The sequence below is a fragment of the Sapajus apella genome, unplaced genomic scaffold (assembly GCF_009761245.1).
Source record: "Sapajus apella isolate SASKATOON/1434 unplaced genomic scaffold, GSC_monkey_1.0 scaffold6, whole genome shotgun sequence".
Classification (NCBI taxonomy): domain Eukaryota; kingdom Metazoa; phylum Chordata; class Mammalia; order Primates; family Cebidae; genus Sapajus; species Sapajus apella.
In genome coordinates this window covers 1,044,177-1,058,968 of record NW_022436946.1, presented here as the reverse complement: position 1 = coordinate 1,058,968, position 14,792 = coordinate 1,044,177, and positions in this window count along the sequence as shown.

The window sequence follows — 14,792 nt, the reverse complement described above, 5'->3', positions numbered from 1 at the left end:
GAAGGAAGGAAGGAAGGAAGGAAGGAAGGAAGGAAGGAAGGAAGGAAAGAGAATGGAAGGAAAGAGAAGACAAGGAGGGAAAGAAGGAAGGAAGGAGGGAAGGAAGGAAGGAAGGAAGGTAGGAAAGAAAGACTAAATTTTCCATAATCCCTTGCTACTAGATATAGCCATGTGACTGAGTCCTGACCAACGGGACATAATTTTAGCTATGCATTTTTTTCTGGGGGGAAAAAATTCTTATTGGACTTCCTGTTCCTCCTTTCTGGAGTCTGAAATGTTAAATATGGAGGCAAAAGCTGAAGCTGGAGCAACAGCCTCAGAATATGAATTTTGGGATATGACAATGACCATGAGAATGGAGGCCATTCATAGCAGAACAAAGGGGCCTAGGTCCCTGAGCTGCAGAACCGCATACTAACCTGGTATGCAACTTATTTGAGCAACTTTGGGCTTTCTGCACTCAGTGATGATTTGTTAGCCTTAACAAATATACTAGACAAATCTACTCACAAAAGTAGAAAGCGTATCATTAGCCCTCAATGGCCCTTGTCTAACACTACCTAAAAAACTCTTTGCAGTAAATTTTTTACTTGGAAAGGTTGGTTCTTGACCACACAGAACGATGTATTCCTGCAGAAGTCCAAAAGAACATTGCACATGTTTTATATTTATTCAGGGGAAAGGATTAATACTCATTCAAGGAAAAAAGATTTATTAAAAGGCTTATTCAGGGACAAAAACAGAGATTCATTTGGAATTAAGATTTAAAAGAAGATGAAAGAACAAGCAAAAGAAGAGTGGCATTAAGTCTGGAGAGAGAATCCAAGTCTTAGGCTGACACTTGTTCAAGTTAAGTCTCTGGCTCCTGCTTCCAGAAGGAGCTGCCCTCTTAGAAGCAAGCCCTCCAGTGGGACAGGGTCAGAGTAGGGATGGAAAGACACTTTGGTATTTCTACAGATGAGAAGACTAATGCTCAGTGAGGTGAATTCCTTCAGGGCCACAGGCAGTAAAGATCTAAACCCTGTCTGATTCAGTTTCAATATGACTGCCTGGATGAAGAAGGATTTAAGGCTAAGTTTATTTCTCCAGAGCAAACCAACTGAGAATGCAGGGAAGACAGGAAAGAGTCATTGTTTCTAGAAAAAGGATCTTCTGTGATCTCGTGTCTGAAGTCTGTTTGAACTTCTGTAGAATTGCCTGGGACACGCACCCCATGAATAAAGAAAGGAGGCCTAGTACTTTTTAAAATGCCGTTGAAATCCACGACTGTAAAGCAAAGAGACTGCTCATATCCTGCCAGCAAAAACCAGATTTAGAAAAGAAAGAGCTGTGTCCAGGAAATTTGTGAACTTTCTTTTTGGACGGCGTATGTCTTCTTTATAAGCCCTCTTTCATTGTCACTTAGTTACTAATTACAATAGTCTCCGGGGAGAATTGGGCTGGAAGTGTTCAGTGACAGCCAGAGAGTTAAAGGACATACAGAACCCTTCCCAAAATTCAAACCGCTATAGAGCCCAGAAGCTTCACAGTTAGAAAATCTCTTCTCAATGAGGCAGGGCCACCATTTCCCAAAGACGTGCCAAACCCGTTTCCAGGGTTAACTTTTGCTTTGCCAAATGTTTTGTGTGTGTGTGTGTGTGTGTGTGTGTGTGTGTGTGTGTGTTTAATTAACCTGCCAATATCCACTGAACACTTGCTGTGTGCCACATACTGGGACAAGTATATAAGTACACAATGCCATACTTTATAACTAGCAACTGTATGTTATTACCCCATTTTACAGATAAGGAAACTAAAATCAACCTTAAGAGATTAGTTTGCCCAGATTACACAGCCAGTGAAGTGGCCTTATTGGGATTCCAATTGAGTTTTTGTTCATTTAAACCTGCTCTTTAAATTACTTCTCTTTTTTGAAAATGAAGAACTGGAAAAAATTTCTTAGGACCAATTAAGATCAGAGAAGTCTTTGCTCTTTTGTTTTCAAAGTTACCCAGTACTTTATGTTGCCTTTATTTTTAATTGGTGGCTCTGATTCACCAGCTGCACCTTATGCATAGTTGTGGTGTTCTAGAAACAGTTTACTCTTGTTTCAAAGAAATTCTTCTTCATACTCTCACTTGCCAAATTCTTTCATTACTTTTGATAGTTCCCAGTGTGTTTCTGATAGACCATAAAGTAATCCCAAGAGACCCCTACTGTAACCTGTAGACCAGCAATTCTCAGTTGTTTCAATTTCAAGACCTCTTTACACACTTAAAAACTATTGAGAACCCCAAGGAATTTTTGTTTATGCAGGTCAGATCTACTAATATGTACCATTTTAGAATTAAAAACTAGGAAATTTTTAAACAATTGATTAATTTACCTTTAAAAAATAATAACCCCATCACATGTTTGCATAAATAACATTTTCATGATGCACAGCCATGTTTTAAAAAATTTAGTAAGATATGTATGTTTTTATAAATCTCTTTAATGACTGACTTAATAGAAGACAGAATATGGATTCTCATGCCTTCTTTTGCATTCAATCTGTTATGATATGCTGTCCTGGGTGAAATATGTAAAGAAAATTCGGCTCTATACAGATATGTAGTTGGAAAAAGGAGGAATATCTTTATAACCCTTTCAGATACTTGTGGATATCCTTATTTAATGCCATTCAAAAACAAAACTCTACAAGTGGTAGTTTTTAAAAAAAAGATTAATTGCAAATGGAATCAAATTCATTATCAACGAACTTTTCCTATTCTGTTACTTTAAACTCCATTGGACTGTATTTCACTATGAATATACACACGATTATGTGACATCATGCACTGGTCATTTGGAAGCTCACTGAGCTATTCAGATCTTCCAACTGTTGGCATATTATATAATATCCCCAAAGATTACATCTATTAATATCACTACAAATAGCATCAGAAAAGTTCTGAAGTTTTGGGAAGCTATCAGGCCCACACTAGAAGATTCAAGTTGGGGTTTTGATTGTTTGTTTTTTGTGACAGGGCCTTGCTCTGTCGCCCAGGCTGAAGTGCAGTGGCACAATCTTGGTTCACCATGACTCTGATCCCTGGAATCCAGCAATCCTCCCATCTCAGCCTCCCACGTAGCCGGGACTACAGACACACACCACTGTGCCCAGCTAATTTTTGCATTTTTTTGTAGAGACAGGGTATTGCTGTGTTGTCCAGGCTGGTCTCGAACTCCAGGGCCCAAGCAATCCACTCGTCTTGGCTTCCTAAAGCACTGGGATTACAAGCGTGAAACACCATGCCTGGCTGAGGATTCAAGTTTTTAAAACATCTAATTTCCACTTGAAAGCTTGAATTGCATCGTTGGCAACAAATACTGTCAGTTATTTTCCTTGAGATGACAACTTCACTTAGTTCTTTTCAAGAAAATCTCTGCCATGGAGACAAGTGTGAATGACCACAGTTTGCCTGTCAGTCATTCTGTCAAGTAAAATGGTGCTCCTCGAACAAAGCAGCGAGCTTAGCTCACAACTCAACAACCACATGGCGATCTTCCTCCTGCCTGCCACAGCACTTACATTAATATAAGCAGCAGAGGTACTTTATGTGTACTTCCCATTTTGAAAATACTCAAAAGACCCATAACCAAGGATCAAGATTAATACAATTAATTTCTACTGCTTCCTAAGGGCATTCTTGACACTAGCATATTTTACAAGCCAGAGTGTGACAGTCAGCACAATGACAGCTAGCACAGCTCGCTGCCAGCCATCCATTGCCTTGCCTTGTCCTAAGGCACAGCCCATTTCACCCGCCTCCACGGCCAGTGCATCATCAGTGGAAAGTCAACCCAGTAAAAAAGGCAAATAGCATCTCGGTGTTATCAAAAAAATGGTTTTGACCTCATGGCTCCCCTCAAAGGGCTCGAGGCATCACAGAGAGCCACTCCTACAGCAAACTGAGGGAGGATCCTCAAAAGCCAGACCTTTTTGGTCCCTGTCCCTCTCACAATGCAACACTTCACACACTCTCTGATTGTGGCATTTAACTCACCAGTAAGAGCCTCTCTGTGTCGTCTAGGAAGAAGGGCAAGGGCAAAGGGAGGACTTTTGCTTATGAAGCCTAAGTAGAATATGTCTGCTAGATAATCAGTCTTGGAATGAAGGAGGGGAGAAGTGAGTTCCTGATTGTCTGAGCCCAAGTCTGATGTTGGGAAATGCCAGCATTCCAACCCCTGATTTCCATTCCCCCTACCAGACTTAGGGAAAGTTACTCACCCGCTCTTGACCACATAAATGTATGTGTGATGGCTAATTGTATGTGTCAACTTGACTGGGCTAAAGGATGCCTGGATGTTTCTGGAAGAGACTAGGATTTGAATCAGTAGACTGAGTAAAAATTGCCCTCACCAATGTGGGCGGTCCTCATCCAATCTGTAGAGGGCCCGAATGGAACAAAAAGGTAGAGAAAGGGTGAATTCACTCTCTCTAATCTGGGACAGCCATTCAGCCATTTTCTCCTGCCCTTGGACATCAGCACTCCTGATTCTCTGGCCTCCAGATTATGACTGTAACTTACACCATTGACTTCTCTGGTTCCCAGGCCCTCCAGTTTGGACTGGAATTACACCACCAGCTTTCCTGGGCCTTCAGCTTACAAGAGGCTGACTGTGGGACTCTTCAGCCTCCATAATCACGAGCCAATCCATCATATAAACATTTCCTGGCTGGGCATGGTGGCTCATGCCCATAATCCCAGCACTTTGGGAGGCCAAGGCAGGCGGATTACTTGAGGTCAGAAGTTGGAGACCAGCCTGGCCAACATGGTGAAACCCCATCCCTACAAAAAATACAAAAATTAGCCGGGCGCGGTTGCGAGCATCTGTGGTCACAGCCACTCAGAAGGCTGAGGCAGGAGAATGGTTTGAACCTGGGAGGTGGAGGCTGCAGTGAACTGAGATCACGCCACTGCACTCCAGCCTGGGCAACAGAGCGAGACTCTGTCTCAAAAACAAAACAAAACAAAACCTGTTTTATATATCTCTGTATGTGCCATTGGTTCTGTTTCTCTGGAGATCCCTGGCTAATGCACTCTATAACAATTACTCCCTTTGAAAATCAGGAGCTCACAGGTGATTCGAAGTGTGACCTATGCTCTTCTTGCTGATGCCTGGTCACAGGCAGCAGTGCAAGACTGTGTCTCTCCTTCAGTCTCTCCCTCATCTCAGGCTTCGATGCAGTTAGAAAAACTGTTTGAATAGAATCACTTTTTCCTAAGTAATCCGTACCACATCTGTTAGGAATTACTAATTAATAAGCAATGTTAACCGAAAGAAGAGCGTATTATAAATCCATCTTTCTGTCAGCCTGTGACAACTGCTCCCTTCTATTCATTATTTCCTGCATCAAACAAATTTTCCAAACTCAGATCAAGTCTAATAAAAAAATTCTTTTTTGTTGAGTAGCAACAAGCATGCCACATGAAATATTGATATATATTGATTTTACAAAGTGCAAACTCAAAAGACTATCCTATTAAATTCAAAAGGACTATTTCTTCACAAAAAGCTTTTTGGATAAAACAATGAGGATTCACCAGCTCTGTTTTCTTACAGACACCCCAGTCCGTTTTATGTTTCTGTAGTGGAATTTGGTTCTCAGAGCTTTGTGACCTATCAATAAGGACATCTCAGTCAGTCTTTTCCAGGACCTCTTTTGTTTGTTTTAGTTTGCAGAATCTGTGCAGCTAAGAGAAATTAAAACAACTGATTTCTAAGACTCCTTCAGCTCTGACATGTAATGATTCTAAGAGTGGCTGTGAGTTTCCAAGTTGGAGCCTGGTTCTTGCTATCGTCTTGCTATTTTGTAAAGTAGGCTCCAGATTCCTTGCTCTTTCCTAATCTGCTGGAAAACGCTTTCAATTTGTAATGCAAACCTGGGTGGATAAAAACAACAATTCTCTCCACTCAAGTCCCCATTATGCAGGTTTTCTGTGGCGTAGGGGGGTAAATGCCTGATACAGACTGACTGCCTCTACGGTTTTAGAGAATTCTCATGTTGTTTCAGCTGCTGATGTGAAAAAACGTGAAGCTGTGTTACCATTTGCGTACTTGATTTAGTGATGCTTTCAATGACTGCTTGCCATTTTCTGGACATGTAATTCCACTTTTTATATACCATCCCTAGTTAAAACCTTCAAAGCCATATTTTAAATGTATCAGTAGCTGAGGCTGAATGTAAATATTCCTTTACTCTGGCTGAGACTACACACCTCCCCCGTTAGGAAAAGAAAAAAAAAATGTAGAGACTGTCATAAATAATTTTACTTAAGTGAATGCTGAAATTAGGCACCACATTGCTTGGCTCCTAGTAATCTCTTTGCAGCCAGATATGTAGACTACCCACTGGCCAAAGCTTCGCCTTTTCGGAAATGGAAAGCGGGGAAAAACAATACGACCACCTTTTAAAATGGCATGTTGGACCCATCTCCAAAGTGAAATATGCCTCGACAGTTCTCAGTGTAGTAACTACAGCTGACCTTGGAAAAAAAAGATGTTTATAGCAGCCCGTGAGTCAGGAAGGGTGATAATGAACGAAATGTGATCATGTATTCCTGGCACACACTTTGAATAGTACCAGGAGCTAATTGCATTTAAGTATTATCTTACAATATGGTGATCCAATCATTTTGGAAGATAGCCAAAGCCTCCCTTTTTAGAAAAGGAGGAACATTTTAGCAAAAATGTATTAATTTTGCCCTCTGAAACTCCAAAAAATGTTTCCTGGATCAAGGTAAATGGCATGGATTTTTCCCATAAATCGTCCTGTCTGTACTGTCAGATGCTGACATGCATATCAGAGGCTCCTGGGCTGAGCTCTGAAATGATGGATCCTGTTATCCTTTGGCTCCTGGTAATCCTCGGTTTAGTGTAACTTGTGGCACCACTTGCTGGGGTTCTCACTCAGATGACATGAAGGAAGTATTCATTCTGCTAGAGTCTGGTGCCTGTCCAGGGCAGAGTGCCAGCCCACAGTGCCACAAGAGGTAAGGGAGACGGCAGATGTCTCAAAGAACAAAAGAGCAACAGGAAGAAACCAGTCCTAAAATGGCACGTAAGAACATACTTTGCTTTCCCTTTTCAACTCATAGGTTAACGCGTAGGCTAATGCTGCCCTACATACCTTTATGTTGGAGTTAAAGTAGGCCCTTGAAAAATAAAAGGAGAACTGACAAAGGAACTAAGGTATCTTCTTCTACATATACGTTTTTTAGAAAGTATCAGTGTAATTGATAGCATATGCTGCTCTTTGGCCATTTTTCAGTTCTATGTATATAAAGGATGTTGGGATTAATTGGTCTCTTTCTGGAATTTGTGTTTTGGTCAAGTGCTTAAAAATCTCTTTTAATACTTTTCTATTAATCCTGTTTTGGAAAGCTGGCATTTTCAGCTAGAATATATTTAGGACTGCAATTTGCTAAGGACGTTGTAACCAGATTGAACGACAAGACGAAGACACTTACTCTGCTTTCAGGAGCTTACATGCCCAACACTGGAAATGGAAAACTTGTAATTATTCTAAAAGCAGGTAACAAGGACACAAATCTTTTGAAATATCAGAAATATCAACTTAAGTTACTTATAGGCCATCAAAATCTATCTGTGTTTGACAGTTCTACCATAACTAGATCCAATTTGTATGTCAGATAATTGCAAGGTACTTGACAAGCGAAGAAAAGAAAAAAAGAAAAAAAAGAAAATTGGAAAGAAAAAGAATATGGATCTATTAGTGAAAAGAAGTGAAATTCCATGTCTAAGGGAAATTGTTTAGAGTTTGTCAGAATGCAAAGGTGGTCCAAGGTTTTTTAACATGACCCATGAAATACCAGGCAAAACAAGAAACAAGGTAAATACCTTCTTGCTGTTGGCAGGCAGAGTCAGAAAGAGCAGGGCGGAAGACAGATGGGGGCCTCCCTTTGGGCTTCCTTCCCTCTTGTGGATCAACCATGGTGTTAGAATACAAATGGGAATTGTATTTGTCCCATGGCCGATAATAGGGACACAATTTTTAAACTGAACAGATTCCAAGTAAATTCTACCCACTATGAAAGTCACCAGGCAGTCGGCAAAAAGCAGCCGTTCTTCCTGCTGGGGGCCATGAATGAAAATGTATGTCGTGGTGTCAGATACTCCCATTGCTTAAGGATTGGGAAATAATAGACCGTAACATTTCAAATACTCCAAAAACCAGCAAAATTTGAGAAGCCGAATACTAACAGCTAAGAATCCGAAATCAAAGCGCTAAAAGTTCAAGGAGAATAAGTAAGGGAACAGAAGCAGACCCGAGGCCCAGGGAGGTCGCTGAAGTGAAAGTGGCTTGAGTCCCATTGAGGCCTTTGCTCTCAGAAGCTCCAAAGTGAAACAAGGGATTAAACTACTCCAGGACAAAAGCGACTGGTGAAAGTACCACCAGGAATGCAGAGGGGCTCCCATTAAACCGGGCTTAGATCAGGCAGAATGAATGAGAGGATCCCACTCTCTAGCCATCCAGGCAGGAGACTGTCGTTTGGTGCAGCTTGGGCACCTGGATTTTGAGTGAGGTCTGCCTGTTCTAGGACACAGAAAACAGCTCCAGTGAAGGCATGGCTGTGGGCTGAGAGTGAACCAAAACTCAGGGGGTAAGAGAAGCCTAAGGACCTGTGTGCTTCGCTCTTTAGTGACTCCAAAGAATGTGGTCCTATTAGTCCCTGTACGTGAGTGCGCGTGTCCGTGCACAAAAACCAAAATTGGCATCCATAATCCGCTCCAATCCCTATTCTGTGGTCAGTCCCCACCTCCACAGACCCCTGCTGTGTGATGCTCACACAGTCCAATGTGCTTACTTCTGATGATTTGTTCTTAGAAATCTACAATAACATTTTCTCCCTTTCCTGGGTAAAAACTGTTTTATCTTAACTGAGCCTGCTCGGGAACAAGTCAGAAAGTGGAAAGACAGGAAGACAGGCAGCTCTTCGGACCCTTCAAATCCCACCACAGAGCAGTGTCTGTTCACTTAATGCTGTGTTTTTGTTTTTGTAAGATACTAGGTGCAAAAACAAATGTAAGACACTTGTATTTTCCTAATATCAACGTACTTCTATCCCAGTATAATCAATTTCAGTTATTGGGTTCCATGAGGCCATTGCTTAGAAAAGTAAAATTCCAAATAGACAATCTAAACCCAAATTTGTAAAATGTACAAATCAACTAAGTGTTTAGAGCTCAAAAGGGTTTGATAAATGAATGACTATATGAATAAATGAATTAAGAGGGTGGTTATCACTTTTCAAGAGGATTATTTGCTTCTCAAACAGATTTATTTCAAAATCCCTATGGAAAACTCCAGATCCAACAGAAATTATTTATAACTCCCCTTCAAAGAAAAAAAAAAACAGTGAAACAGTATATGTATAGATTTTTCAAGAACATATATATTATTGAAAGCAAGACTCACTTCTAAGAAACCTTTAATATTAAAATGAGAGATTTTTCTACTTTCCATGTTATATGAATCACAGAAAGTAGAAAAGCTCAATTCTTAAATGAAGGCTTTTCTTATAGATGACAAGGTGTTATGTCAGGGTCATTTTTTTATTACAATCTTCTCCTTGCTCCAATAAAATTTAATCATCCTAACTACAAGCTTTAGAGTCTACTTTTTGATGAAAATATTAAAAATGAGTGAAGATTGCTTGTGAAAAAATCTGGCTCCTTGATGTCCCAGACACAGGCGATTTGGACACTCAAAACACTTGATACTGGCTGCAAGAGAGAGAGCGTCATGTTACCACCAACAAGCAGACAAGGCAAATTCCCACGATGCCAGGCTGCTGGCTAAGAGGTGGAGGGGAGAGGAGGCACTTCAGGGCATGCATTCAAGGGATTGGTTTCCTATGTGATGTCACTCGGGGGTGAGGCCAGCTTGCCACTTGCCCACCCCTAGCACGAAACTAAGATTGCCCCCCAGAACATTCCCAATGAGGAATCTTTTCTGGACTTTGGGTAAGATATGTCATTCTTCCTGAAAACCAAGAAGGGCTGCTAACATGCTAATGTGTTTATAAATGAAATAACTTATAAAAATGTGGGATTTGCTTTAAAGTAATCTGTGGGATGGGAGTAGATCATTGTTGTTACTGGGTGAGAAGTACGTGAAGGTTGTTTATACTTGGTCTCTTTACTTTTTGTGTTTGAAACTCTTCATAATAAAATGTTTTTTTAAAAGTCTGCTAACATAGTTGGGGCAAGAAGCCAGCATAGCCACAGAGAGAGAACAAATAAAATGTCCATAGCCACCTCATTTCTCAGGATGAAGAAGGCAAATCAGTACCTATTATTGAGTGAAATGTCCCAACCGTAGCACCACCCTATCTGATCAACACTACCTCAAAGCCATGAAGCCCAGCGCCAAGTCAGATAAAGCAGCTGCAAAAATAGAACCTGCCCCAAACTTGAAACCTAAGGAAAATAATAATTTAAATTTTTTTTAATCTGAAATGAATCCATTTCTCCCTCATTTACAACAACTTTTCACTTAAATTATGCATCACCGTGACCATTTGAATTACAAATGTATAAATTATTCATGATTTGCAATGTGGCTAAGTGTTCTGGCTCTATGTGTTGAAAGGCAGTGCTAAGCTTGCCTGGAATCTGGCTGACAAGGCGAGGGTGGCATCTGGGGACCCTGGGAAGGCAGACTGCCCTTCAGAACCCTCGGCCACTAGGGCGTAAGAATGGAAGAGTGCATTACACTGTACAGAGCTCTCAACTCTGACCTCCTCACACTGTAAACCGTCCCCACCATCTCCTGGCTCCCCAGCCCGTGACAGCTGCTACCCACTGGCACCACCTACATTTTAAACCAGCTGGAGACAGAGTTCTACGTGATAAGCCTGTTATATTTGCAGAGTAAGCAGGAACACCTAATGGCTTGGCCCCCTAATGATTCAGGCACCAGCCTCTGACCGGCTACAGCTATGTGCACTGGCAAAGCAGAGGAAAAATAATTAAAAGAGCCTTTGTCAAAGCTCCCTCTAAATCAACCCTTTAAATGTGTTCAGTTTAAGAGTCCCAATGTACCAATTCAATCACATTGGCCTCTAAGAGCCTCAGGAATGCCAGGATAGCCATGGCCAATTAGTCAAGCAAGATGGATGTGTGTGTGTGCATGCATGTGTGTGTGTGTGCATGCGCGCATGTGCACACTCACATACATGCTCAGAGAATCCACACAGATGCTGAAAGCATTCCCTGGAGAGAGGGCACAGTGACCCCTCAAACAACTGTTCTCTTCTTATTTGAGAAATGGAAAAAAAGGGGAGAATAACAATTGGAAAAGTGGCACCAAAGGGTGACACTCTCAATAAAATAGAAGGGAGAGTAAAGTTAGCACATACAGATCCATTTGAAGAATAAAGCTCAAACAAACATTTGTAATGAAAGCCACAAGGCAAGAAAGCAAGCTACTCGTCTAAAACCGAAGGGTACGGGTTGTGAAGCAGGGCAGGGAGCAGGGAGAGACAGATAAAAAGAAGAAAACACCAGGGATGCCAAAACCAAGGGGGAAGAAAAAACACGCGGTGTCAGTAACTAAACGCAAGAATAAGGCTGAAACTGTCAACAGTGCAAAGTAAAACCCTGAGCTGGCACCGTGCTTCTACTAACAAAGAAAATGTGTGCTCCATGCACATGGTACCCAGCAGACCTTTAAAGATGTGTGTGTGTGTAATTTTTTTTCTTCTTTAAGGGGTGAGGGGCTGCTGACAACAGTGGGGAGTCTTTGCACAATTAATCATGGCGAAATGTTTTTCTCCCAATATCTGCAGACCTACACTGTGCAGAATGAGCAGGCCAGAAAGAAGCATGGCTTCTTTCCATGACAGACACCGGAGCCTGCACAGAGTCAGCAGGGCATGTAAAAGAGGCCTGGCAATTGGTGATGATCCTGTGGGGGAGGGATTTGGGGACTTGGTGGGCACTGTGGACACTCAGACTCTCTCCTGTACTCTCTCTGGCTCAGTGAGACTGAACCTTGCCAGTCTTCATCTTAAGTTTCTTGTAGGCGCCACAGGAGGCCTAAAATGTCATCCTTGACTCCAACGGTGCCCTTGTAGGTTAAGTTTTCAAGCCATTGAGCAGAGTGCTGTCGAGTTGGTTTATTTGTTCTTTGAGTGGTCATGTTATTATTTGGATCCAAGTTTTAAATTTCCCTAATTCTAATTGCAGTTTCTTGGGGCTTTGGCTAGTTTCAAATTCTGGAAATATATTTGAACACCTCTCCCAGAAGTGGGTTAGAAGTTAGAAAAAACGAAAGCCTTGGCTCCAAGTTCAGTCGAATGTCAAAAAGCCCAAGTTTGGCCGAATGGACTTTGTGTAATGAAATCTCAGCTCCCTCTCTGTTCTCCCAGGCCAAATACCTACTGGATGAAACTGATAAAATTAAACAAACAGAGAAGGCTTATGGTCTGGTGCATTTATTTCAATTATGAGTACTTCGTCAGTTTCATCCCGCAGTCATGCTCGCAATCATTTATTAATTCATCTAATCATGTATTCAACAAGTTGAGCCCCATCCCTATGCTAGTCAGGAAACAGAGAGAGATAGTCCCTTCATCAGAAGTGATGAACTTCCCTCTGCACTCATCTTAGAAGTATTGGCCTGTGGACACCCCTAAGCTCTGCAAGTCTGAGAAGCTCAGCTTTTCTGCCCAGTAAGTCCATGCTTATTAGTTTTCTACTCCTACATTCATCAATGGAGTTTGAGTTCTTCAAACTTAAAAGGCTAATAAACTGATTTGGTCCAACTTAGATCAATAATAGATATCTCTGTGGAAGATCCAAGATGGCTGATTAGGAACAGCTCAGGATTGCAGCTCCCAGTGAAAGTGCAGAGGGTGAGTGGACACCGCATTTCCAGATGGATTTTTAGTGCCCACAGACCAGGAGATTCCCAGGCAGAGGAGCCCCACGGATCGCCAGCACAGCTGTTTTGGCCGGTGCGGTGGTTCTCCATACAAAATACACTGGTCCGGGTGCCCTTCTAGCTGGCAATTGGAGCCCCGGGAAGTCGCCCATTCATCTGATTAAAAAAGGGACTGAAACAGGGAGCCAGGCCAGGAGATTCCCGGGCAAAAAAAGCACCACGAATCTCAGCACCACTGTTTCAGCCAGCGCAGTAAGTCGCTGCATGGGAAATCACACAGATCCCAGCGCCTTTTCAACAGGTGACTGCAACACTTGGGAGAGAGTCAACTGTTCAACTAAAATAAAGGGCTCTGAGGCAGGGAGCCAGGTGATCAGGTTCGGCTGGTCCCACCCCCACAAAAAAAATAGCAATTGGAAACGCTCTGGGTTGAGAGTTTCACAGCAAGCACAGCTGAACCTGGGATGGTCCAGCTCTGTGGGGGAGAGGTGTCCGCCATTACTGAGGCACTCCACCACTATGGAGGTAGTCCACCATTGCTGAGGCAGCCTGCCATTGCTGAGGCAGCCTGCCATTACAGAGAGAGCCTTCCATTACAGAGAGAGTCCACCATTACAGAGGCGGGCCACCATTGCCGAGGCAGTTCTAACTACACCCATATAAACAGGACTGCAGGGAATTTCACACGGCAGCTGGGCGGAGCCCACAGCAGCTCAGCAAAGCCTCTGCAGGCAGACAGTGACTAGTCTGCCTCCTTGCTGGGCAGGGCAGCCCTGAAAAAAAGGCAGCAGCACAATGGAAACTCATTAATAAAGCCCTAACTCTCTGGGACAGAGCACCTGGGAAAAAAAAGGGGTTTATGAGTTCTGCTGCAGCAGACCTAAACATACCTGCCCAGCAGCTCTAATGAACAACAGAGCTCACAGCTCAGCACTTGAGCTCCTACAAAGGACAGACTGTCTCCTCAAGCAGCTCCCTGACCCCTGTATATCCAAAGAGTCACCTCATAAATGAGAGATCAGACTGACATTTGGCGGGTATTCTTCTGGGACAAAGATAGCAGAAGAAGAAACTGGTAGCAACCCTTACTGTTCTGCAGCTGCTGCAGGTGATTCCCAGTCAAGCAGGGCCTGGAATGGACCTCAGCAGTCCTACAGCAGAGGGGCCAGACTGTTAGAAGGAAAACCAAGAAACAGAAATAACCTCATCATCAACAAACAGAAAGTCCATTCAGAGACCCAATCTGAAAGTCAGCAACTACAAAGACGACAGGTGGATAAACCTACAAAGATGGGAAGAAACTAGTGCGAAAAGGATGAAAACACCCGAAACCAGAACACCTCTCCTCCTACAAGGGATCACAACTCCTCACCAGCAAGGGAACAAGGCTGGATGGAATTCTGAGTGTGATGAAATGACAGAATCAGGCTTCAGAAGGTGGGTAATAAGAAACTTCTGTGAGCTAAAAGAACATGTTCAAACCCAATGCAAAGAAACTAAGAACTTTGAAAAAAGATTTGATGAAATTCTAACAAGAATGGACAACTTAGAGAGGAATATAAGTGAATTGATGGAGCTGAAAAACACAACACGAGAACTTCGCGAAGCATGCACAAGTTTCAACAGCCAAATTGACCAAGCAGAAGAAAGGATATCAGAGGTCAAAGATCAACTCAGTGAAATAAAACGAGAAGGCAAGATTAGAGAAAAAAGGGTAAAAAGGAATGAACAAAGTCTCCAAGAAACAATGACTTCGTGTCCTTTGTAGGGACATGGATGAACCTGTAAACCATCATTCTCAGCAAACTGACACAAGAGCAGAAAATCAAACACCGCAGTTTCTCACTCATAGGTG